Raw genomic sequence first — 25,348 nt, 5'->3', positions numbered from 1 at the left:
TAGATGCAAAAATCCTCAACAAAATACTAGTAAAGAGAATCGAACCATATTAAAAGGATCATACACCATGATGAAGTGGGGTTTACCCCAGGAATGCAAGGATTCTTCAATGTACACAAATCAATCAATGTGATACACCATATTAACAAATTGAAGGAGAAAAACCATATGATCATCTCAATAGATGCAGAAAAATTTTTGACAAAATTCAAAACCCATATGATAAAAACTCTCCAGAAAGTGGGCATAGAGGGAAACTACCTCAACATAATAAAGGCCATATATGACAAACCCACAGCCAACATCATTCTCAATGGTGAAAAACTGAAACCATTTCCTCTAAGATCAGGAACAAGACAAGGGTGCCCTCTCTCACCACTATTATTCAACATAGTTTTGGAAGGTTTAGCCATGGCAATCAGAGAAGAAAAATAAATAAAAGGAATCCAATTTGGAAAAGAAGAAGTAAAACTATCACTGTTTGCAGACGACATGATGCTATACATAGAAAATCCTAAAGATGCTACCAGAAAACTACTAGAGCTACTCAATGAATTTGGTAATGTAGCAGGATACAAAATTAATACACAGAAATCTCTTGCATTCCTATACACTAGCAATGAAAAATCTGAAAGACAAATTAAGAACACACTCCCATTTACCATTGCAAAAAAAGAATAAAATACCTAGGAATAAACCTACCTAAGGAGACAAAAGACATGTATGCACAAAACTACAAGACAGTGAAGAAAGAAATCAAAGATGATACAAACAGATGGAGAGATATACCTTGTCCTTGGATTGGAAGAATCAACATTGTGAAAATAACTATATTACACAAAGCAATCTACAGATTCATCCAATCCCTATCAAATTACCAATGGCATTTTTCACAGAAGTAGAACAAACATTTTTACAATTTGTATGAAAACACAAAAGACCCTGAATAGCCAAAGCAATCTTGAGAAAGAAAAACGGGGCTGGAGGAATCAGGCTCCCAGACTTCAGACTATACTACAAAGCTACAGTAATGAAAACAGTATTCTACTGACACAAAAACAGAAATACAGATCAATGGAACAGGGTAGAAACCTAGAGATAAACTCATACATATATGGTTACCTTAACTTTGACAAAGGAGGCAAGATATACAATGGAGGAAAGACAGCATCTTCAATAAGTCATGCTGGGAAAACTGGACAGCTACATGTAAAAGAATGAAATTAGAACACTTCCCAACACCATACACAAAAATAAACTCAAAATGGATTAAAGACCTAAACGTTAGGCCAGACATTATAAAACTCTTAGAGGAAAACATAGGCAGAACACTGAATGACATAAATCACTGCAAGATTCTTTTTTGACCCACCTCCTAGAGTAATGGAAATAAAAACAGAAATAAGCAAATGGGACCTAATTAAACTTAAAAGCTTTTGCACAGCAAAGGAAACCATAAACAAGATGAAAAGACAACCCTCAGAGTGAGAGAAAAAATTTGCAAATGAAGCAACTGACAAAGGATTAATCTCCAAAATACACAAGCAGCTCATGCAGCTCAATATCAAAAAAAAAAAAACAAAAACCACCCATAATCCAGAAATGGGTGGAAGACCTAAATAGACATTTCTCTAAAGAAGATATATGCATTGCCATCAAACCCATGAAAGGATGCACAACATCACTAATCATTAGAGAAATGCAAATCAAAACTAACATGAGGTATCACCTCACACTGGTCCGAATGGCCGTCATTAAAAGAATCTACAAACAAGAAATGCTGGAGAGGGTGTGGAGAAAAGGGAACCCTCTTGCACTGTTGGTGGGAATGTAAATTGATACAACCACTATGGAGAACAGTATGGAGGTTCCTTAAAAAACTGCAAATAGAACTACCATATGACCCAGCAATCCCACTACTGGGCATATACCCTGAGAAAACCATAATTTAAAAAAGAGACATGTACCACAATGTTCATTCCGGTACTTTTTACAATAGCCAGAACATGGAAGCAACCTAAATGTCCATTGAGGAATGGATAAAGAAGATGTGGCACATATATACAATTGAATATTAATCATAAAAAAATGAAAATGAGTTATTTGTAGTGAGATGGATGGGCCTAGAATCTGTCATACAGAGTGAAGTAAGTCAGAAATAGAAAAACAAATACCGTATGCTAACACATATATATGAAATCTAAAAAAAAAATGCTGATGCTGAACCTAGTGGCAGGACAGGAATAAAGACGCAGACGTAGATAATGGACTGAAGACGTGGGGGGGGGGAGGGGAAGCTGGGACGATGTGAGAGAGTAGCATTGACATATATACACTACCAAATGTAAAATAGATAGCTAGTGGGAAGCAGCCGCTGTAGCACAGGGAGATCATCTCAGTGCTTTGTGACCACTTAGAGCGGTTGGATAGGGAGGTTCAAGAGGGAGGGGATATGGTGATATATGTATACATATAGCTGATTCACCGTTTTATATAGCAGAACCTAACACAGCAATGTAAAGCAATTATACTCCAATAAAGAGGTAACCAAAAAAAAGAAAGAATGAAAGTCAGCCTGTGGTTCTGTCTTTGCTTACATACTTACAGAATCATGAATGTACAGAGGATAGAAGAAGTAAAAACAAAACAGAGCAAAACAGAAGACTATCTTTCTCCATTGAGTATTATAATCTTCGGATTTAGAAATTTAAGCTTTTGGAGATGAACAGGAGGAGCCTGGAAGGGCTGAAGGATTTAATGATGAGACAGGTAACAATAAGTATAACTTTACTTGGCGATCTACATAAGAGATTTATTTATCTCACTAATCTCTAGCTGATATCAGGACAGCAGAAGTTTATTCATATTCTTGGGGTCATAGTAAGGGATGATGCCCTTACTGCTCTTTTACCTCTTACTAAGGTTTTTTGTTTGGTTGGTTTTTTGTGGGTTTTTTTTTTTTTTTTTTTTTTTTTTTTTTGTCTCCCAAGGAATTGTGTCTTAGAACTTTTGAGATTCTATCAAAATCAGCTTACCCAGGCTTTTATCAAGAGGTTGGCTGCATTCACTGTTAGCTTCCGACTTGGTAGCTGTGTTAAGTTTCAAAAAATGAAAGTTAAACTGTTTTACTCTCCTGCCCCCTATTTTCAAATTCTTCCAGTAATTTCTATATTGTCCAGCTCTTTGTAGGTCAGGCAAAGCCTTCCATAATCTGGCCCTTGCTCATCTCTAGTAACATATTTTGCTACATTCGTTGCTGAGTCCCCACTCTCAACCTCTTGCAGTTCTCTTTGCCAACTCATGCTTGCATACCTGCTTTATGGTATTCTTCTTTAGAAACTCATTCCCACCTTTATCCAATGCCTATTTAATTTGTAACTTCAGCCTTAGTATAACCTCCTCCATTAAGCCCTTTCCATGGGAAGAAGTAAGCAGTCCTTCTTTGTTTTCCTCTACTGTACATATGCAACAATAGCAGCACCTACAATACTCACCATAATTATCTTAATTTATGTGTCTGTCTTCCCTTACAGCATCTGTAAGTTTCTTGAATGAAAGATTAGGTCTGTATTCTTTGAAAGTGCACTCCCTAGACAATATGGAAGTTTCTTGGGCCCTAGTCCAGACTTGTTAAATCAGATTAGGTGGAGATGTTAGAGAAAAGCTCCAGAGTCTTCATTTTTAGCAATCACCATGTAATTTTTAAGCAAATAATTTTGAGCAGCACTAGACTATGTCATTTATTTTTCTACTCAGATTGCCTACCATAGTGACTGCAATAATTGTGGAATGAATAAACAAAAGAATGAAAAGGTAAATGGGTGAACAATCTTATTTATATTCATATGCAATCCATATGTGACAGGAAAGACTCCTTTCTTTAAGAAGAGATCTCGTTAAAATTTGTTCTAATTACATATTTCATGCCCTGTGGAAGTCAAAAAACTGTGTCCGTATTTACAAGGCATCTGCTCTTATGGTCCCTGCTACTTTGCACTCTAGTAATGGTACTTTCTGTTTTGTTCCACATCAGCCCAGGCACAAACCTTAATCCTTCTACCAGATTTTATGAGAAGTCTGTTCACATGGAGCATTTTGTAAGATTAATAGATTTGCTGAAGAATATAGAAGTCATGGGGAATAGTCACATCATGGAATCTTCTCCTTTCTTCCTCTCTCCTTTTGTGCCCAATTTGCCCAATATTTCTCCTTATTATGAGTAGCTCAGTGCTTACCTTCAAACTTATCAAACTCAACTCTAGTCTCTCAGTAGGATTACATAGACTGTTTTGTTGATCCACCAATTCTATGAAGACAGTTGGAAGTTTATTTTTGTTACAGATTTAATACTTTCTCTATTTTATATTTCTGCACACCCTTTAGGATTTATGGAGAAAGGCTATCTTTGAATCATAGGGCTGAAATCCCTGTGATGTCCTGGGGTAGACAGAAGGAATAAGGGGTGGTATAGCAGGCTAAGGGTTAAAGCTGCAAGATGCACACATGGGATCGCAGCCAGGATTCCAAGATGGATTTCTGTGTTGGTAGGAAAAAAGAGGGGAAAGAGACAGGAAAAGAGCAAATCTCTGTCTTGTCTAACAGGATGCTGAGCCTTCCCTTCTATTTTCAACCCTTATTTCTTGCACTTTTTTAGTTTAATACTTGTCAGGCTTTCCTCAAATTTGGCTGAACCCAGAAATCCAGATCTGTGCATAGAAACTTGATGAATTCAGACATGTAGTGAAAACTACTTTACTCATCAATTTGACTCTTTAATTCACAAGTCCAGCAAACCTTGGGGCACCCTAGCTAGAGAGACAATTTGGAACATGTTAAAGGAAAGTTAGACTTTAGTTGAATCAGTTGTTTTGGTGATAGTGTGGGACACTGAGATACTTGCACTAGGACATAGTAAAGGAAAAAAAATATTTTCAAGTCTAAAAGCAAAACTTTTCATTGTTCTGCCTGACCTGAGGGATATCCTTGAGGGTAGAAAGCTCCCCTGGAACATCATTTCTTCCTTTATGGGTGCAGCCATGAGAGCCCTTTGTCTGATCTCTCAGGCTTTACCTTTGTGACCACCCTCACAGGCTTCTCCATAAGTTATCTACTGCTGTGAAACAAACTGCACTCAAACTCGCTTCTGCTGAGATGACTCAAATGGCTGGAGCTGGAACAACTGGGACCTGGCCAAGACTCTCTCTCTCTCTCTCTCTCTCTCTCTCTCCCTGTCTTATCTCTTTATGTGGTTAGTTTGGGCTTTCTCACTGAATGACAGCTTCTGGGTAATTAGGGGTCCTGGCTCCAAGGGTGTTCCCAGGAACAGATGGAAATCTCCTCCTAAGATCTGAGCCCAAAATCTAGTATGGCATCACTTTCTTTTTTTTTTTTTTTTTTTTTAAAGGATTTTCTTATTTATTTATTTATTTATTTATTTATTTTTGGCTGTGTTGGGTCTTCGGTTCGTGCGAGGGCTTTCTCCAGTTGCGGCAAGTGGGGGCCACTCTTCATCGCGGTGCGGGGACCGCTCTTCATCGCGGTGCGCGGGCCTTTCTCTATCGCGGCCCCTCCCGTCGCGGGGCACAGGCTCCAGACGCGCAGGCTCAGCAATTGTGGCTCACGGGCCCAGCTGCTCCGTGGCATGTGGGATCTTCCCAGACCAGGGCTCGAACCCGTGTCCCCTGCATTAGCAGGCAGATTCTCAACCACTGCGCCACCAGGGAAGCCCCTGGCATCACTTTCTATTGGTCAAAACAGCCTCACGTTCAGCCCAGATTCAAGAGAAAGGGTCATAGTCCATATCTCTAGCTGGAAGGTGTGACCAAGAATTTGTGATAATCTTAAATTTGCCAAACCACATTTCTGAGATCCTTACACTTATTGGGAATTACATTCCATTTTGCTCAGAAAAAGTTGTTTTATTTTATTTTATTTTTAAAAAGGTCAGTATTCTTTTAAAAAAAAAATTATTTATTTATTTTTTAAAATTTTTAGCTGCATTGGGTCTTTGTTGCTGCACGCGGGCTTTCTCTAGTTGCAGTAAGCAGGGGCTACTCTTCGTTGTGCTGCACGGGTTTCTCATTGCAGTGGCTTCTCCTATTGCAGAGCACAGGCTCCAGGTGCATGGGCTTCAGTAGTTGTGGCTTGCGGGCTCTAGAGCTCAGGCTCAGTAGTTGTGGCGCACGGGCTCAGTTGCTCCACAGCATGTGGGATCTTCCCGGACCAGGGCTCTAACTCAAGTCCCCTGCATTATCAGGCAGATTCTTAACCACTGTGCCACCAGGGAAGCCCCAGAATGAGTTATCTTTGATGTATGTTTATCTTTGAGGTATAATTCCCTTATTTCTAACACTAGATTCTTTGAATAAGGTTTAATCACTTATCAGGAAGTACCTCATAGTCACAAAGCCAGGTCTCATTTCTTTAAATGGCAAAAGGTCCTCCCACTACCTGGGGTTGAAATTGACAGAGGGAGATGCTTTTATTTTGCTTTCTTCAAGAAATTAAATAATTCTTGTGAATTAGGAACACAAGCCTCATCCCAGCAAGCCCCAATCTGATTTTTTATGTCTTGCTTATTTCAGTTCTCATATATATATATATATATATATATATATATATATATATATATATATATATATATATGTGTGTGTGTGTGTGTGTGTGTGTTTGTGTGTGTGTGTGTATATATAGCAGGAGGATATATATATATATATATATATATATGTATATATATATATATATATTATGGTATTGACTAGATGCATGAATGAGTAAATGAATGAATGAGAGAATACATAATATTGAAATGATGTGCATCTGTTTCTTTTAACAAGGATAGCATTAATTAACAGCATTAGGAAGTATAGCTACTGTCTATGTCAACATGAATACCCCGTCCTCAAGAGGCTTAGACTTTCATAGTTTCCTAATGGTAAAACAGTTTTTCAGGTGCAAGATTCTCAATGCGTAGACTCCTAAGAAATGGCATCTGGCTTTGTTTTCTCTCCTATGATAAGACTTTAAATGGTAGCTCGCTGTGATAATAAAGCCATTGTTAATTCTTATATGTGAGCCCCTCAGGCAAAATTTCTTTAAAGCACTAATTTCTGAGATAACACAAATCAGACATCAAATTGTACTTTTTATAAAAATTTAATGAACATCAAGCCAAAGTTAGGACAGATGTTGCCCTTATGTAATGATCAGTGGATCACTTGCTAAAAGTTCATTGATAGATATATCATATTGTGTAAAATGCTTAGTAGTAATACTCAGAATGTATAGCTAATGAGCTGTTTCAGTATTTTCTAGGTCTGGAGTGGGACCCTGACACCTGCATTTTTAAGAAGCTCCTTAGGAAATTCTGTTACACAGTGATGTTTGAGAATTTATCTGGTACATATGAACACACACAATTTGCAGAAAGAAATAAGTACTAGTGTCTTTCTAAAAAACACAGAAGTGTAGAAGCCAAGAAAATGAGGAGTGAGATAGTGAGAAGGTTAAAGAGAGACAGAAATGAAAAACAAGCAAACAGACAAACAAACAAAACTTCTAACTAATCTGCTCTTCTGGCTTTAATTTCATTTTATCTCCAGTCCATTCTCTATTATGCCAAGAGAGATACTTTTCAAACCACAAATCCAGTCATAGCCTTTTGCTAAAACAAACAAACAAAACTTTTGAGTGTTTCTTATTACCTGGGGAACAGAGTCTAAATTACTGATCATGACTTTTAATTGGGACACTCCTCATATTTTCAGACTCATTCTTTTTCCATTTTCGCCCTCATATTTACTCTAGCCATGCTTGGCCACTTAGCATTTGCTAAACAAGCCTCATATTTTTAGATTTCTGTGTCTTGCTTTCTTCCTGGAATGCTCTTCTCTCAACTTGGATTAGAGATATTCATATTTCAAGACAAAGCTAAATCTCAAGTTACTGACCTTTTCTGACACTAATATTTTAAGAGATAAGATTAAGAAAATCTATATCACAGGTCAATACACAGGTCAATTTTTGATGCAATCTGATGCAAGCTCATAATTCTAGGGGATCACTAGAAGGCAACATTATGACCTATAGAAGCCACATTGGTTTTTAAACTATCAAATATGTTAATGGTTAACATCTACATTAAATGTGTGTAGGATCTAGAATTTTTTATTACTGCTTTATGATGAACACTTCTATGATCTCAGAGTATGCTTTCAGACTTTAAACAGGCAAATGTTCTATTTTTTCTGGAAGAAAATGTAGCTCTGTGCCCATATAAACTACCTCCATGCATTTTCAATATTGATAGAATAAAATCTGGACTTTCTATTTTTTCCAACATCTCAAGATAAAAATTGTGGAACATGCAGAAAAGTTGAAATAATTGTATATACCTACCATCTGGATACTACAATTGTTAGCATTTTGTTATTTTTTTTTAATCACATACCTATCCTTCTATCTTTCCATCTGCCCATCCATTCATCCATCTTAATTTCCATGCATCTCAAAGCAAGTTGCAAACATTAGTACAATTCAGGTCCTCATATTTGTTAATGCAGAATGTTAAGACTTTCATGTGAAAGCTTGGCAATTCAAGCATATACATTTCTCATCAATCAATAACATATATTTACTCTATAGTTTTAAACAGTACCTGGTTTGTTTCCTATTAAAAGCATGGTTAAACTGAGTAATATTTGTGTAAGCTCACATATTTTTATGATTTCTTACAAAATTCTCCCATTAGGTCACATCACCAGAAAGCAAATAATTTTTAATTCTGATAGCTTAGAAATTGCAGAAATCCCATGAGTGTTTTAATACTTTGCCTATATAAAGGTTTGCTGTATAATTTTTTTTCCAGCTTCTGTAGAGCTATGCTTAAAGACAATTTCTTTAATATGACTTATTTTCCTTAACCTACTAGTCAAGGGATACTGCCTGGTTTGAATGAATAAGTAATGAATGTTTAGAGATATATTCCTTGAAGTTTCAGAGTTGCACAGTGGAGAAATGAGAATAGTTATATAGGAATAGGGGAAGAGAGGTGGGGATAGAGTTTGTAAGTTGATAAATCAATGCTATAATGTTATTTAGTACTGTAAAGTTAACAAGAAGCACTAAATAGTTAAAAATAGGAAACTCTTTGGAGCTAGACTGGACAGAAGAGGGTTGTGGAAGGAAACTGGTGATGTTCACCATAAGCCCTCCTGTAATGATAATATTAATAATAATGCATGATAATAACACATATAGTACCTGTTATGTGCCAAGAACTATCTTAAACTCTTTACATTTATCTATTATTACATTTTTCTTAAATGGTACATTTTACTTAATTTTCATTTAATCTTCATAAGAGTTCTATGTGGTTGATATTATTGTTATTGCCATTTTACAGATGTGGACACTGAGTCTTAAAGCAAGACTTCAGTCTCTGAACTCAAGAGTTGTGTTCTAAAATCCATGTTGTTTACTGTTGCATCTTGATATAGTTTGTTTAAAAAGTTATCCATGAGGTGTTGTTTTCTGCCTTTAGTGGCAGGAAAACTTCCTCTGTTTTAAAAAATCGTTAAGCATTCTTTTACAAATAATGAAATTCATGTAAGCTCTATGTAAAGCCCACTTCGCTGGTCTTTGAAAGGCTAGACATACATATATTGCTCAAATATTGCAATTATCCCACCCTTGGTTTCTAATCTCACTTTTATCTTCACCCTTTGTGCATATAGGAAACAATATTCAAAGTAAGTAAATAAGTAAATAGACAAATGTGACAATACATTATACTTTTGCTCACTTGTTTGCTTCTACTCTGATAATTTTATTTAAAATTTTACATCTTTCATGATTTCTGTTGATGAAATTAAATTATTTTTAAAGCAGGACAAGAAATATTTAACATAAAATTTTCTCTGCCATTTGAGCCACTAGCCTCTCCTTGTTAGCGTGCATTGTGTTTCTGCATTACACATTAACTAGATCCCCTCAGAAGACACAGGAATGCCTGCATGCCAAAAAAGAAAAAAAAAAAAAAAAAAAAAACCAATTTTCTCTTAGTGCTAGAAAGGTAACTCCTTAGGAGATAACATTCCTTTCTCAATCTTGTTAGGGGTCACAGTGACCCATTATTTTCCTTGTTGGATTATATGAACTGTCAGTGTGTTGCTTTGATGTATAATGCTTTCATGTATAACCACTTGTCTCAAAAACTTGTATAACTGTTTTGACTTCTAATGGGCAGAATAGTCCACAGAGCTCTCTGAAACACTGTCTCCTGTGTTATAATTCTCAGGTTGGCATGAATAAAATTTTCCATTTCTTTCTTAGCTTGACTATTGATTAATTTTTTGTTGACATTTGCATGGCATAGCCAGTAGGATATTATAGACAGCACCAGAGTATACCTGGAGTCTACCCCAAACAGGTGTTCAGTACTAGCATGGACCCTTTGAACCTCTCTGGCTTCTTGGCGCTCCTTACATGTTTTGGTGAGTTTTCCTAATATCTAGAGCTCAGTGTTTAAGGGTTGGTCCTAAAAATTTTATTTGAGCTGTTTTACTTAAGACTTGGAGCCTTAAGGGGCACTGATGAATTTTCCAAGCAGGGACCTGTGGGGATCTGTGCAGGAGGTCCAAGGAAACATAAGTGGCTTCATTTTGTTAAATTTGGCTTAATTTTTTTTTTTTTTAAAAGCAAGTAGATAGATGGTCTGAACAAACTAGTGAAATGAGAGATTGAATTATTCAGCTCCAAAGAAGAAGGGACATTTGTTCCTTACAGCCAAAAGGTGTCCTCAGGCAACTGAGAACCTAGTGGAGATGTCTGAAGATCAATCCTCCTGATATGTAATGGTCCCACAGGGAACAGAACTACAGCCATTAAGTAAATACAGCTCTTCCAGGGACACAAAATAAGGGTTGGTCACCCAGTGCTTTGAGCACCTTAGGCAGTTTTAGACTGTCAGACGGAGAAACCAAGACATATTAAAGAGTCTAACTGACCCAAGGGTAAATCCCGGGGAGCTAGACTCAGAAGCAGCACACATCTGATTCACCACACCGTCCTCAGAAATTTGTTCAGATCATATCTCATATCTGAATTAGACTGCCAGATTAATAATGAAAAATTGTACTTAAAAGACCAAATAGCTCCCTGATGGACAGCCATCTATGGGAACCTCAGCTGGGTTTATGTATAACTTATGGAATGGAAACTTGCAAGTGCTTACTTAGGAACATAGGGAAGTCTCTCCCTGAAAATGGCCAAGATGTGGCTCATTTGACGTTCCAAAACTAGATTTTTGCATATGCAATCAGAGAAAGACAGCTTGATAAACATCTTTTTAGAATTCTGACCCAAAGGGAACAAATCATTCTAGGAGAAACTTGCTTTTCTCTTCCTGTACCTTGAGATGTAAATGTTTTACCCAAGCTCTCAGGAACTCTTATCTTACTCTTAACTAGACCATCTCCAATTTCTGAGACTAAGGAAAAAATGGGGGAAAGAGGCCTTTTCAAACATACTGTGAGATATCTGTCTATGTCTATATGATGTATGTATGTCTGTGTGTTTGTTATAGATATGATATATTTCTAACTCCGAATGGTATTACCGAAATTTATTTTTAAAAGAGCTCTGTTTATTTGGCTTAAAGGAAATTAACCACTTACATAATAAGCCATATTAAAGTTAGTTTCAGTTTGTTGGTTTAATTAATACAGATATATCTTTAGAGTTATTAATATTAAGTATAATATTTTTATCATGCCAAGGTTTATTGAAAGTCAGTAAGAACTTATTGTTTCTGTTATAAAACATTGTCAGCAAGAAAAATAATTTGGTATGATGAAACTCTTAAGTAAATTAAATGTAAAAGAGATAAGAGTTTTTAGGTGAATCCTTTAAAGAATAGTTATGCTTCAGGTAGGTCTGCCTAAAAATAGTTTCTATAAATTTTTGGTAACTTGAAACTTTAGAGTTTTGTTACATTAAGTTAAATCATGGAAATTTATTGGCTCTCTAGATCATTTCCAAATAAGATATACTACTGCAACATTAATTGTTAAACAAGTCTAAGTTTACTAAAACTAAAGATGTTTGGGTTTATTGGACACACCTTGTACCACATTGAGGAAATAAATTATGCAGTGAGAAAATGTAAGTTTCTAGAGGTTATAAAATGTTCATAAGTTTGCCAATCAAGAAATGCTGGTATAGGAGGAGTCAAGATGGTGGTGTGGGAAGACTCAGAGTTAGCGTCTCCCCACAGCTAGGGTGCCTGCTGGTGCTGGTGGGGAACTCTGAGCCCCAAGGAGACAGGAGGAACCCCAGAGTGAACTGGTAGGACATACCGGAAGGGAGAGGAGAAGTGGAGTACAGATAAGATCAGTGTCCCTGAGGCTGAGAGGAGAGGAGAGGAGAAGTGGAGGGCAGGTAAGATCGGTGCCCCTGAGGCTGGGTAAATCAGGAGAGGCAGGTGGGAGAGGACCTCCCAAACCCCAGACCAGAGGAGCAAGAGAGGAGAGGAAGGAGTTTGCCCCACCCCCACTTGAGCCCAGGAAGCCTGCTGGGCTCCCAGGTGAGATACTTTGCCCTCTGAGACCAGGGGTGGGGGGCACAGCTGGGCCCCTTCTGTTCCTTGAGCCTAAGCCCCACCCTCCCACAGTCCCCAGCGCCTTTTCCAGCCTTGTGGGTCCTGATCATTGGCCCTGCCCACCACCCAAACCTTGCCCTTGCTTAGTTTCCACTCTCCACAGCCAAGGTCTTTCAACCCCCCAGCCCCCCCTTTTTTTTTCTTTTCCCTTCTCCTCTTTTTTCACTACTGTGGTACTGATGTACCTTCAGGTTGTTGATTCATCTATATTTTTATTTTTACACTCTTTCTAACATATCTGTTAGTTTCCTAGTCTAATTTTATTTTTTACTTTGTTATTGTTCTCTCTCTCTTTTTTTTTTTTTTTTGCTGCCCCATGCAGCTTGCAGGATCTTGATTCACGAGCTCGGGGTTGGGTCCCTGCAGTGGGAGCTCCGAATCTGAACCACTGGACTAACAGAGAACCTCAGACCCAAGGGAATATTCATCAGAGTGAGGTCTCACAGAGTTCCTCATCTCAACACCAAGACCCAGCTCTACCCAATAGCCTACAAACTCCAGTGTTGGAAGCCTCAGGCTAAACAACCAGTAAAACAGGAACACAGACACACTCATTAAAAAAACCAAATGTGACAGGAAAAAAATATGTCACAGGTGAAGGAACAAGGTAAAAACCTAAAAGACCATATAAATGAAGAGGAAATAAGCAATCTACCTGAAAAAGAATTCACAGTAATGATAGTAAAGATGATCCAGAATCTCAGAAATAGAATGGAAGCATGGACTGAGAAAATACAGGAAATGATTAACAAAGATCTAGAAGAACTAAAGAACAAGCAGAGATGAACTACACAAGAACTGAAATGAAAAATAAACTAGAAGGAATCAATAACAGAGTAATGGAGGCAGAAGAACGAATAAGTAAGCTGGAAGACAAAATGGTGGAAATAACTGCTGAGGAGCAGAACAGAGAAAAAAGAATGAAAAGAAGACAATCTCAGAGACCTCTGGAAAACAATAAACACACCAACATTCGAATTTTAGGGGTCCCAGAAGAAGAGAAAAATATTCTGAGAAAATATATTTGAAGAGATTATAGTTGAATACTTCCCTAACATGGGAAAGGAAATAGCCAGCCAAGTCCAGGAAACACAGAGAGTTCCATAAAGGATAAACCCTAGGAAAAACACACCAAGACACATATTAATCAAACTAACAAAAATTAAATTCAAAGAAAAAATATTAAAAGCAGCAAGGGAAAAACAAAAAATAGCATACAAAAAATTTCCCCACAAAGTTATCAACTGATTTTTCAGCGGAAACTCTGCAGGCCAGAATGGAGTGGCAGGATACACTTAAAGTGATGAAAGAGAAAAACCTACAACCAAGATTACTCTACCTAGCAAGGATCACATTCAGATTCGATGGAGAAGTCAAAAGCTTGTCAGGCAAACAAAAGCTAAGAGAATTCAGCACCACCAAACCAGCTTTACAGCAAATGCTAAAGAAACTTCTCTAAGAAGAAAACACAAGAGGAGAAAAAGACCCACAAAAACAAACCCAAAACAATTAGGAAAATGGTAATAGGACCATACATATCGATAATAACCTTAAATGTAAATGGATTAAATGCCCCAACCAAAAGACACAGACTGGCTAAATGGATACAAAAACAAGACCCATATACATGCTGTCTACAAGAGACCCACTTCAGACCTAGGGACACATACAGACTGAAAGTGAAGGGATGGAAAAAGATATTACATGCAAATGGAAATCAAAAGAAAGCTGGAGTAGCAATACTTGTATCAGATAAAATAGACTTTAAAATAAAGACTGGTACAAGAGATAAGGAAGGATACTATATAATGATCAAAGTATCAATCCAAGAAGAAGATATAACCATTATAAATGTTTATGCACCCAACATAGGAGCACCTCAATACATAAGGCAAATGCTAACAACTATGAAAGGAGAAATCGACAGTAACATAATAATAGTAGGGGACATTAACACCCCACTTACACCAATGGACAGATCTTCCAAACAGAAAATAAATAAGGAAACACAGGCTTTAAATGACACAATAGATGAGATAAATCTAATTGATATTTATAGAACTTTCCACCCCAAAGTGGCAGAATACAGTTTCTTCTCAAGTGCACATGGAACATTCTCCAGGATAGATCACATCTTGGGTCACAAATCAAGGCTTGGAAAATTTAAGAAAATTGAAATCTCATCAAGCACCTTTTCTGACCACAATGCTATGAGATTGTAAATCAATTACAGGAAAAAAAAAAACTGTAAAAAATCCAAATACGTGGAGGCTAAACAGTGCACTAGTAAATAACCAGGAGATCACTGAAGAAATCAAAGAAGAAATAAAAAAACACATAGAAACAAATGACAATGAAAACATGATGACCGAAAACCTATGGGATGCAGCAAAAGCAGTTCTAAGAGGGAAGCTTATAGCAATTCAACCTCACCTCAAGAAACAAGAAAAATCTCAAATAAACAATCTAACCCTACACTTAAAAAATTATAGAGAAAGAAGAACAAAGAAAACCCAAAGTCAGTAGAAGGAAAGAAATCATAAAGATCAGAGCAGAAATAAATGAAACAGAAATGAAGAAAACAATAGCAAAAATCAATAAAACTAAAAGCTGGTTCTTGGAGAAGATAAACAAAATTGATAAAACCTTAGCCAGACTCATCAAGAAAAAAAGGGGGAGGATGCAAATCAATAAAATAGAAATGAAAAAGGAGAAATCACAACTGACACTGCAGTAATACAAAGGATTGTAAGAGACTACTACAAACAACTATATGCCAACAAAGTGGACAACCATGAAGAAATGGACAAATTCTTGGAAAGGTACCATTTTCCAAGACTGAACCAGGCAGAATTAGAAAATATAAACAGACCTATCGCAAGTAATGAAATTGAAACCATAATTCAAAATCTTCCAACAAACAAAAGTCCAGGACCAGTTGGCTTCACAGGCTAATTCTATCAAACATTTGGAGAAGAGCTAACACAGATCCTTCTCAAACTCTTCCAAAAAACTACAGAGGGAGAAACACTCCCAAATTCATTCTATAAAGCCACTATCACGCTAATACCAAAACCAGACAAAGATGTCACAAAGAAAGAAAACTACAGACCAATATCAATGATGAACATAGATGCAAAAACCCTGAACAAAATACTAGCAAACAGAATCCAACAGCACATTAAAAGGATCATACACCATGATCAAGTGGGATTTATCCCAGGTATGCAAGGATTCTTCAATATACACAAATCAATCAATGTGATACACCACATTAACAAATTAAGGAATAAAAACCATATGATCGTCTAAATAGATACAGAAAAAGCTTTTGACAAAATTCAACACCCAGTTATGATAAAAAAAAAAAAAACTCTCCAGAAAATGGGCATAGAGGGAACCTACCTCAACATAATAAAGGCCATATATGACAAACCCACAGCAAGCATCATACTCAATGGTGAAAAACTGAAAACATTTCCACTAAGACCATGAACAAGACAAGGATGTCCACTCTTGCCACTCTTATTCACCATAGTTTTGGAAGTCTTAGCCATAACAATCAAAGAAGAAAAAGAAATAAAAGGAATACAATTTGGAGAAGAAGAAGTAAAACAGTCACTATTTGCCGATGACATGATACTATACATAGAAAATACTAAAGGCACCACCAGAAAGCTACTAGAACTAATCAATGAATTTGGTAAGGTTGCAGGATACAAAATTAATGCACAGAAATCTCTGGCATTCCTATACACCCACACTGAAAAATCAGAAAGAGAAATTAAGGAAACACTCCCATTTACCATTGCAACAAAAAGAATAAAATACGTAGGAATAAACCTGCTTAAGTAGGCAATAGACTTGTACTCAGAAAACTATAAAACACTGATGAAAGAAATCAAAGATGACATAAACAGATGGAGAAATATACCATGTTCTTGGATTGGAAGAATCAATATTTTGAAAATGACTATACTGCCCAAAGCAATCTACAGCTTCAGTGCAATCCCTATCAAACTACCAATGGCATTCTTCACAGAATTAGAACAAAAAATCTTACAATTCGTATGGAAACACAAAAGACCCCGAATAGCCAAAGTGATCTTGAGAAAGAAAAATGGAGTTGGAGGAATCAGGCTCCCCAACTTCAAACTATACCACTATGCTATAGTAATCAAGACAGTATGGTACTGCAACAAAAACAGAAATATAGATCAATGGTACAGGATAGAATGCCCAGAAATAAACCCATACACATATGGGCACCTAATTTAGGACAAAGGAAGGAAGAGCATACAATGGAGAAAAGACAGCCTCTTCAATAAGTGGTGTTGGGAAAACTGGACAGCTACATGTAAAAGAATGAAATTAGAACACTACCTAACACCATATGCAAAAATAAACTCTACATGGATTAAAGACTTAAATGTAAGAACAGACACTATAAAACTTTTAGAGGAAAAACACTCTTTGACATAACGACAGCAAGATCTTTTTTGACCCACCTCCTAGAGTAACAGAAATAAAAACTAAAATAAACAAATGGGACTTAATTAAATGTAAAAGCTTTTGCACAGCAAAGGAAACCATAAACAAGATCAAAAGACAACCCTCAGAATGGGAGAAAATATTTGCAATGAAACAACAGACAAAGGATTAATCTCCAAAATATACAAACAGCTCATGGAGCTCAGTATTAAAAAAAACAAACAATCCTGTTAAAAACTGGGCTAAAGACCTAAATAGACATTTCACCAAGGAAGACATACAGATGACCAAGAGGCACATGAAAAGATGCTCAGCATCACTAATTATTAGAGAAATACAAATCAAAACTACAATGAGGTATCACCTCACACTGGTCAGAATGGCCATTATCAAAAAACTAGAAACAATAAATGCTGGAAAGGGTGTGGTAAAAAGGGAACCCTCCTACACTGTTGGTGGGAATGTAAATTGATACAACCACTATGGAAAACAGTATGAAGGTTCCTCAAAAAAACAAAAATAGAACTACCATATGACCAAACAATCTCACTACTGGGCATATACCCTGAGAAAACCATAATTCAAAAGGAGTCATGCACCACAGTGTTCATTGCAGCACTATTTACAATAACCAGGACATGGAACCAACCTAAATGCCCATTGACAGATGAATGGGTAAAGAAGATGTAGCACATATATGCAATGGAATATTACTCAGCCATAAAAAGAAATGAAATTGAGTTATTTGTAGTGAGGTGGATAGACCTAGAGTCTGCCATACAGAGTGAAGTAAGTCCAAAAGAGAAAAAAAAAAAAATACCATATGCTAACACATATATATGGAATCTAAAAAAAAAAAAGAAAAAAAAATGGTACTGATGAACCTAGTTGCAGGGCAGGAATAAAGAGGTAGACATAGAGAATTGGCTTGATGACATGTGGTGAGAGGGAGAATCTGGGGTGAAGTGAGAGCAATATTGACGTATATACACTACCGAATGTAAAATAGTTGGCTGGTGGGAAGCAGCAGCATAGCACAGGGAGATCGACTCGGTGCTTTGCAATGATCTAGAAGGGAGGGATCGGGAAGGTGGGAGGGAGGCTCAAGAGGGAAGGGATATGGGGACATGTGTAAACATATGGCTGATTTGCTTTGTTGTTCAACAGAAACTAACACGGTATTGTGAAGCAATTATACTCCAATAATGATGTATTAAAAAAAAATTTAGTAATCAAAAAAAAAATAAACAAAAGAAATGCTGGTATGACAAACAGTTCACATTTACTTGCTTCTTGGTTTCTGCTAGAGATTGTCTTTAAGGTTAAAGGTTGTAATAGATACGTTATTGAAGCTACTAGAAATAATAAGGAAAACATTTCAGTATGCAAAGAAAACAAGATGTGTGTTTTCAGTAAAAGAAAGTATAGGAAAGGAAATGCATTTTGTTAAGGGAAAAGAAAGTAATTTTGTCCTAAAGCTGGTTATTTCTAAATGTGGAAAAAGAGGAACAAACTAATATAAATATGAAAAGCCATGGAATGCTGGTGGAAAAGGAATCCTGAGAAAAGGGTTTTGTGTATGGTCAAGACTGGCTAAGATTAGACTGAATTTAATTAGGTAAATGAATTTTGTTATTAAAAGTAAGCTGGTACAAGACTGCAGTTTGGTTTTTCTCTCTGTTAATAGAACAAAGTTTTCTAGGAATATTGAGGTGCTCTGAATAACAGATTGCTTCTTTACCTTTTAATTAAGTGATTTGCCTTTGAGAACTTATTTTGTCACTTTGGTTAAGTGAAGAAATATTGTTTCACAGTGACCTGTAATCCTATTTGACCAAGGGTTTTAGAGCTTTTTCTAAAAATATTTTTTACAAACTTCACAAAGATTAAATTCTAATTGAAGTTCTTTTGACCTCTACCTAACTTTAGGATGCTTTGGAGGGTCTCTGAAGCATTTCAGAGAGAGATATTAAACTAATTATGTTTACTTGTTATGTTCAATTACATGGGAGGCATTGGCAAATGAGTGGTGATAAATCTTCTTAGGTCATATTGTATAGGTAAATACTATTAAAATTAATGTTCTAGAAATCATGTGAAATTTCTAAAACTTGGATATGTCCTGGTATAATGTTATCAGTCATAATTCTAGTTATTATCTTAAAATATTATGTCACAAAGTAGCCTAATTTATTTGTCAACTCCATTACAACCAGGTCTTTAACCAGACTTTTTAAAGTTTTGTCATTTATAGACAGTTGTAATCTGATGCTTTGGCAAAAATGTTTCATCTTCAAGAAAATTCATAGAAAAAACTTTTTGACAAGCACAGGTTTTGGGTAACTTCCAGATATTGCCATTGAACTGGGTAGGAAATTAAAGAATTCATTGATGTTTTTCTCTTTCTGACTTACTTCACTCTGTATGACAGACTCTAACTCCATCCACCTCACTACAAATAACTCAGTTTCATTTCTTTTTATGGCTGAGTAATATTCCATTGTATACATGTGTCACATCTTCTTTATCCATTCATCTGATGATGGAAATACATTATCCTAGCACATATATATGGAATCTAAGGAAAAAAAAAAAAAAGGTCATGAAGGACCTAGTGGCAAGACAGGAATAAAGACACAGACCTACTAGAGAATGGACTTGAGGATATGGGGAGGGGGAAGGGTAAGATGTGACAAAGTGAGAGAGTGGCATGGACATATATACACTACCAAACGTAAAATAGATAGCTAGTGGGAAGCAACCACATAGCACAGGGAGATCAGCTCTGTGCTTTGTGACCACCTAGAGCGGTGGGATAGGGAGGGTGGGAGGGAGGGAGATGCAAGAGGGAAGAGATATGGGAACATATGTATATGTATAACTGATTCACTTTGTTATAAAGCAGAAACTAACACACCATTGTAAAGCAATTATACTCCAATAAAGATGTTAAAAAAAAACCTACAGGAATATATCAAGATAAAAACAAAAATAATTCATTGATGATTTCATAAAACTGTTAATTAAAGATTAAGATCAAGGATTAGCTACATAAGACTGAGTGATCTGATGAATATTGTTATACATTTTATGGTTTTTGTCTGAAGTATTACTGGCTTTTAATCTTTGTTTTCCAGATATAAGAGAATCTTTCCCTTTAAGCTAATTATAACTTACAGCAATTTGGTAAGTTATACGTTTGTAAATATAATTGAAACATTTATCTTTTTTTAAACATCTTTATTGGAGTATAATTGCTTTACATTGTTGTGTTAGCTGCTGCTGTATAACAAAGTGAATCAGCTATACGTATACATATATCCCCATATCTCCTCCCTCTTGCGCCTCCCTCCTCCCCTCCCTATCCCACCCATCTGGGTGGTCACAAAACACCGAGCTGATCTCCCTGTGCTATGCAGCTGCTTCCCACTAGCTATCTATTCTACATTTGGTAGTGTATATATGTCAATGCCACTCTCTCACTTCGTCTCAGCTTACCCTTCCCCCTCACCATGGCCTCAAGTCCATTCTCTATGTCTGTGTCTTTATTCCTGTCCTGCTCCTAGGTTCTTCAGAACCTTTTTTTTTAGATTCCATATATATTTGCTAACATACAGTATTTATTTTTCTCTTTCTGACTTACTTTACTCTGCATGACAGACTCTAGGTCCATCCACCTCACTACAAATAACTCAATTTCATTTCTTTTTATGGCTAATATTCCATTGTATATGTGTGCCACATCTTCTTTATCCTTTCATCTTTTGATGAACACTTAGGTTGCTTCCACGTTCTGGCTATTGTAAATAGTGCTGCAATGAACATTGGGGTACATGACTCTTTTTGAATTATGGTTTTCTCAGGGTATATGCCCAGTACTGGGATTCCTGGGTCATATGATAGTTCTATGTTTAGTTTTTTAAGGAACCTCCATAGTGGCTGTATCAATTTACATTCCCACCAACAGTGCAAGAGGGTTCCCTTTTCTCCACACCCTCTCCAGCATTTATTGTTTGTAGATTTTTTATGATTGCCATTCTGACTGGAGTGAGGTGATACCTCACTGTAGTGAAATATTTATCTTTTCTCTCTCTACATGATCCCTCTAAAATTTGAAAACTCTTACTGAGTACTCATTTTTATGTCAACTTAATTATTTGAATAATTTCAATAAGAATCTATTCTCCTTATAACAGGACATAATTGGAAACATTGGTTATATTACCATGGCTTTGACTGAAATATCATACCTGAGAATATGCATAGACTCAAATATGACCAGACAGCTTTAAAGAACTAAGGAGAACATTATAGATCCATAAAACTTGTTGGAAAAACTACATTGTATCCTGCTGAGTTCCCAGCAGCCTTACTAGATATATAAGGAAGGCAACCTCCTGGCAGTAGCAAGAAACTCAAGATATTTTGAAGATCTTGGGAAGAGAATTAGTTACCCAAATCTATAGATATTGCAGGCAGAATCTGATAGGAAACTCTTGGTTTGTCTTTTCTGGTTTTCAGAGCCCTCTTAAAGGTTTAATATGAGATTCCTTATGAAAATTTCCAGCAAAGGCAAAGAGCCTGTAGGATCAATTACACTTATGTAAATAAGCAGGCCAAGTTTATTGAAACCAGACTTATTTTGCAAACAAATTAGTATTAATTTAGCTCTATTTGGTCCAAATGAGGACAAATTTAGAGAGAGAAAATTGTATTTCAGCAATATACCTTTGTGAATATTAAATTCTAGTGTTGTTTAATTGTCTTTGAGGTTTTACATTTACCACCTGATTCACTTCCTGGATGGCTCCTCATTTCTATGTTACATTATTGTAAAGTTTAATTGAATTATTAAAAGGACATTCTAAATTTGTTTCTGACTTATCACAGTAATCTGTCTTTGGATTAAAATCAATACTGCATGACCTGCAACCAGAAGATTATGTATATTGGAACAGACATCAGATAAAGAACTTTTACAGCCATGTTGGAAGGGGTTTATCAGACCTCCTCTCCTTAATGGACTGCAACTCCTGTTTTTGACACCTGGCTTTGACTAACTGAGAAAAGTACTACCAGGATGAGAAGATGATATCTGAAGTAGACAGCTGGCCCATGATGCTGGATGAAGCATGTGTACTGATTACCTTGATGACTGTTCACACTTTTGCATATGAACTGAGTGTACTTCTTTCTTGGGCTCAATTATCTGTAAGTTTCAAAAAAAAAATCATTCCAATTGCTGGGTTTGTAGCAAATTACCTATGTCCAGTACTCCTGAGTTACCTTGAGTTACCTGGATTTCTCCTCTCCAAGACTCTAGTTGGATGGCCCTTAGGAAATTTATGCTAAAAGAAAGAAATTACAGTTCTGATCAGGCCACTATTTTTATTACTAGATGGGTTTCCCTCTCACATAACCAACAATCATACTCGCTCTGACCATGACCATAAATATAAATTTTCTTTAAAGTTACTCAAGTTAAATCAGAGCAATGGGCTAAATTTCAGTCAAAGAATATAATTTCCCAATTATTAGGACAGACTTTTCCTCAATTATGGGATAGATTTATATGGCTACACCAGGTTATGGTCATTTAAGTTAAAAGGCCCTTATGTTGGGAACAATTAAATCGTACTAAGGATAATCAGACAAATAACACCAGGAAATTGGACTGAATGCTTTATGAACAATGCCAGTATATCATTCCCTTTGAGAAACAGTGATTGGTTTGGAACTGATTGGTTGAGATCACCAGGAAAATAGTGGGTAGCTCTGAACAGGACCCAGTGGATTTATGGAACAAATTTATGGCTTTGTCTCTCCTCAGCTTGGTTAGAAAGATGCACAGTTTGTTTCCCTTGTGCTCAAGGCCACCTACGGGTAGCTTTGAAGACAGTCCCTGCCAATCTACCTTTAATATGGACAGAATAGGTTCAATCAGTTTTCCAGTGAAATGAACATTTGGCCATAATATTTATTCATTCACTTGGAATAGAAGATGTCATTAATCACATAGAGGTTTTAACGAGATTTATTCAGCAAGATTTGAATGATAGTAAGCAAACCATTAACTTGTTAAATTCAGAAGTTTCCTTGATGAGAAAAGCAGTCCTACAGAAGAACATGGCCCTTACTATTCTAAAAGTTTCCCAAGGGGGAACTCATGTTATAATACAACCTGAATGTTGCATTTTTATACCTAATGAATCTTCTAGTATAACCTACCTTTATGACTCATAGAAAGAATCAAATTTCCACTCTGAAAGATCCCCTTCCCAGTTTAGGGGAAATATGAGGAAATTTGGTTCAGGAGGATCTTAAACCTTTACTAATGACATTAATATCCCTGTTCACAATTTTGATTACAGTTTGCATAAGATAATAATATCTAAACAACCTGAATTTTTTTATCACACCTATAGTTTTCTATAAATTAATGAACATGCTCAATGCACATGCAAGGTAAAATTGGCATAAGTTCTATTGGACAGCTTGGAATTGACTGTCAGTCCTTGCCAGACATCCTACCAATACAATCCACTTACCTCCCCAAGAGAAGAGAAAAGACTGCGCTATTAATTAAGACCCAACATCAAGGTACATCATGAATCCAGGGCAGGAAAGCAAACACTCAGGCATTCAGGGACCAAATATTTAATCACCTAATGCTTTCTCTGAAAATATTACTGATCAAAAGGTGGAATCAATTAAATAAAATTATTTTTAAGACAGAACAAGAAATATTTATTTATTTTAAAATTTTTATTTATTTATTTACTTATTTTTGGCTGTGTTGGGTCTTCGTTGCTGCGCGTGGACTTTCTCTAGTTGTGAGTGGGGGGCTACTCTTCATTGTGGTGCGTGGGCTTCTTATTGCAGTGGCTTCTCTTGTTGCAGAGCATGGGCTGTAGGTGCACAAGTTTCAGTAGTTGTGGCACGCAGGCTCAGTAGTTGTGGCTCATAGGTTCTAGAGCGCAGGCTCAGTAGTTGTGGTGCACAGGCTTCGTTGCTCCTCAGCGTGTGGGATCTTCCCGGACCAGGGATTGAACCCGTGTCCTCTGCATTGGCAGGCGGATTCTTAACCACTGCTCCACCAGGGAAGACCAAGAAATATTTAATATAATGTTTTCTCTGCTCCCTCCCTTTTAATGTGCATTGCGCATCTGCATTACACATTAATTAGATACCCTTAGAAGACACAGGAATGCTTGCTTGCCAAAAAACGCAGTTTTCTCCTGGCACCAGCAAGATAACTCCTTGGGAGATAACATTCCTTTCTCAATCCTGTCAGGGGTCACAATGACTCACCTTGTCAGATTATGTAAACTGTCAATATGTTACATTGATGTATATACCCCTTTAAAGTATCACCCTTTGTCTCAAAAACGTATATAACTAACTCTGCTTTAACCTCTAACAAATGGAACAGTCCTCAGACTTTTCTGGAAGACTATCTTCCAGGTTATAATCCTGGGATTGGCCTGAATAAAATTTTCCATTTCTTTCATAGATTGGCTACTGATTTATGTTGTTGTTGTTGACACTGGCATTGTTATGACTTCAGAAAGAATGCTCCCTGAGGATTCAAAATAACTATAAGGTCACTCACTAACAAAAATTCATGTATTGTTGAAAAGGCAACATGAAAATTTTTATTTACTCTGGCTATGTTAAAATGGATGCATCATTTGTTTTTCACTAATGAGAGGTTTGCAAAAGTGGTGGATTCTGGGTTGAAAACCTGTTTATCAAGTCAGTGCTGGTATTTAAAGGTATAAAGAAAAGATCTTGGGGTTTACATTTTCTCTGTGCATTGATGCTTCCTAGTATAAGAATACTCACATTATATTCTGACCCCATCATTTTTGATCATTCATCCTCAAATGAATTTATCCTTCAACATTCTAATGGATTTCTGTGCTTCACAATAATCATCAAGATGTGACCCTGGTTACACAGCACCGGACCTCTGAGCACAGCTCCATAGATGATCCATTTGGGCCTAATAATGTCTAATAACTCTCATTTCAAAACGGATCAATGGCTTTAAAAAAAATCTTAAGGATTGTAACCTGCCTTAAAATATATGTATCTTTTTCTTCCGTTCCAAGATGGATTTTTTAGTCTTTTAAATCAAGGTGAGCTGAAAAATGATTGCATTGAAGCTAAAAAAAAAAAAAAAAACTGCCAAATAAC

The sequence above is a fragment of the Balaenoptera acutorostrata genome, chromosome 20, assembly GCF_949987535.1.
Source record: "Balaenoptera acutorostrata chromosome 20, mBalAcu1.1, whole genome shotgun sequence".
In the NCBI taxonomy this organism is placed as follows: Eukaryota; Metazoa; Chordata; class Mammalia; order Artiodactyla; family Balaenopteridae; genus Balaenoptera; species Balaenoptera acutorostrata.
Note: the sequence above shows the minus strand (reverse complement) of the source record.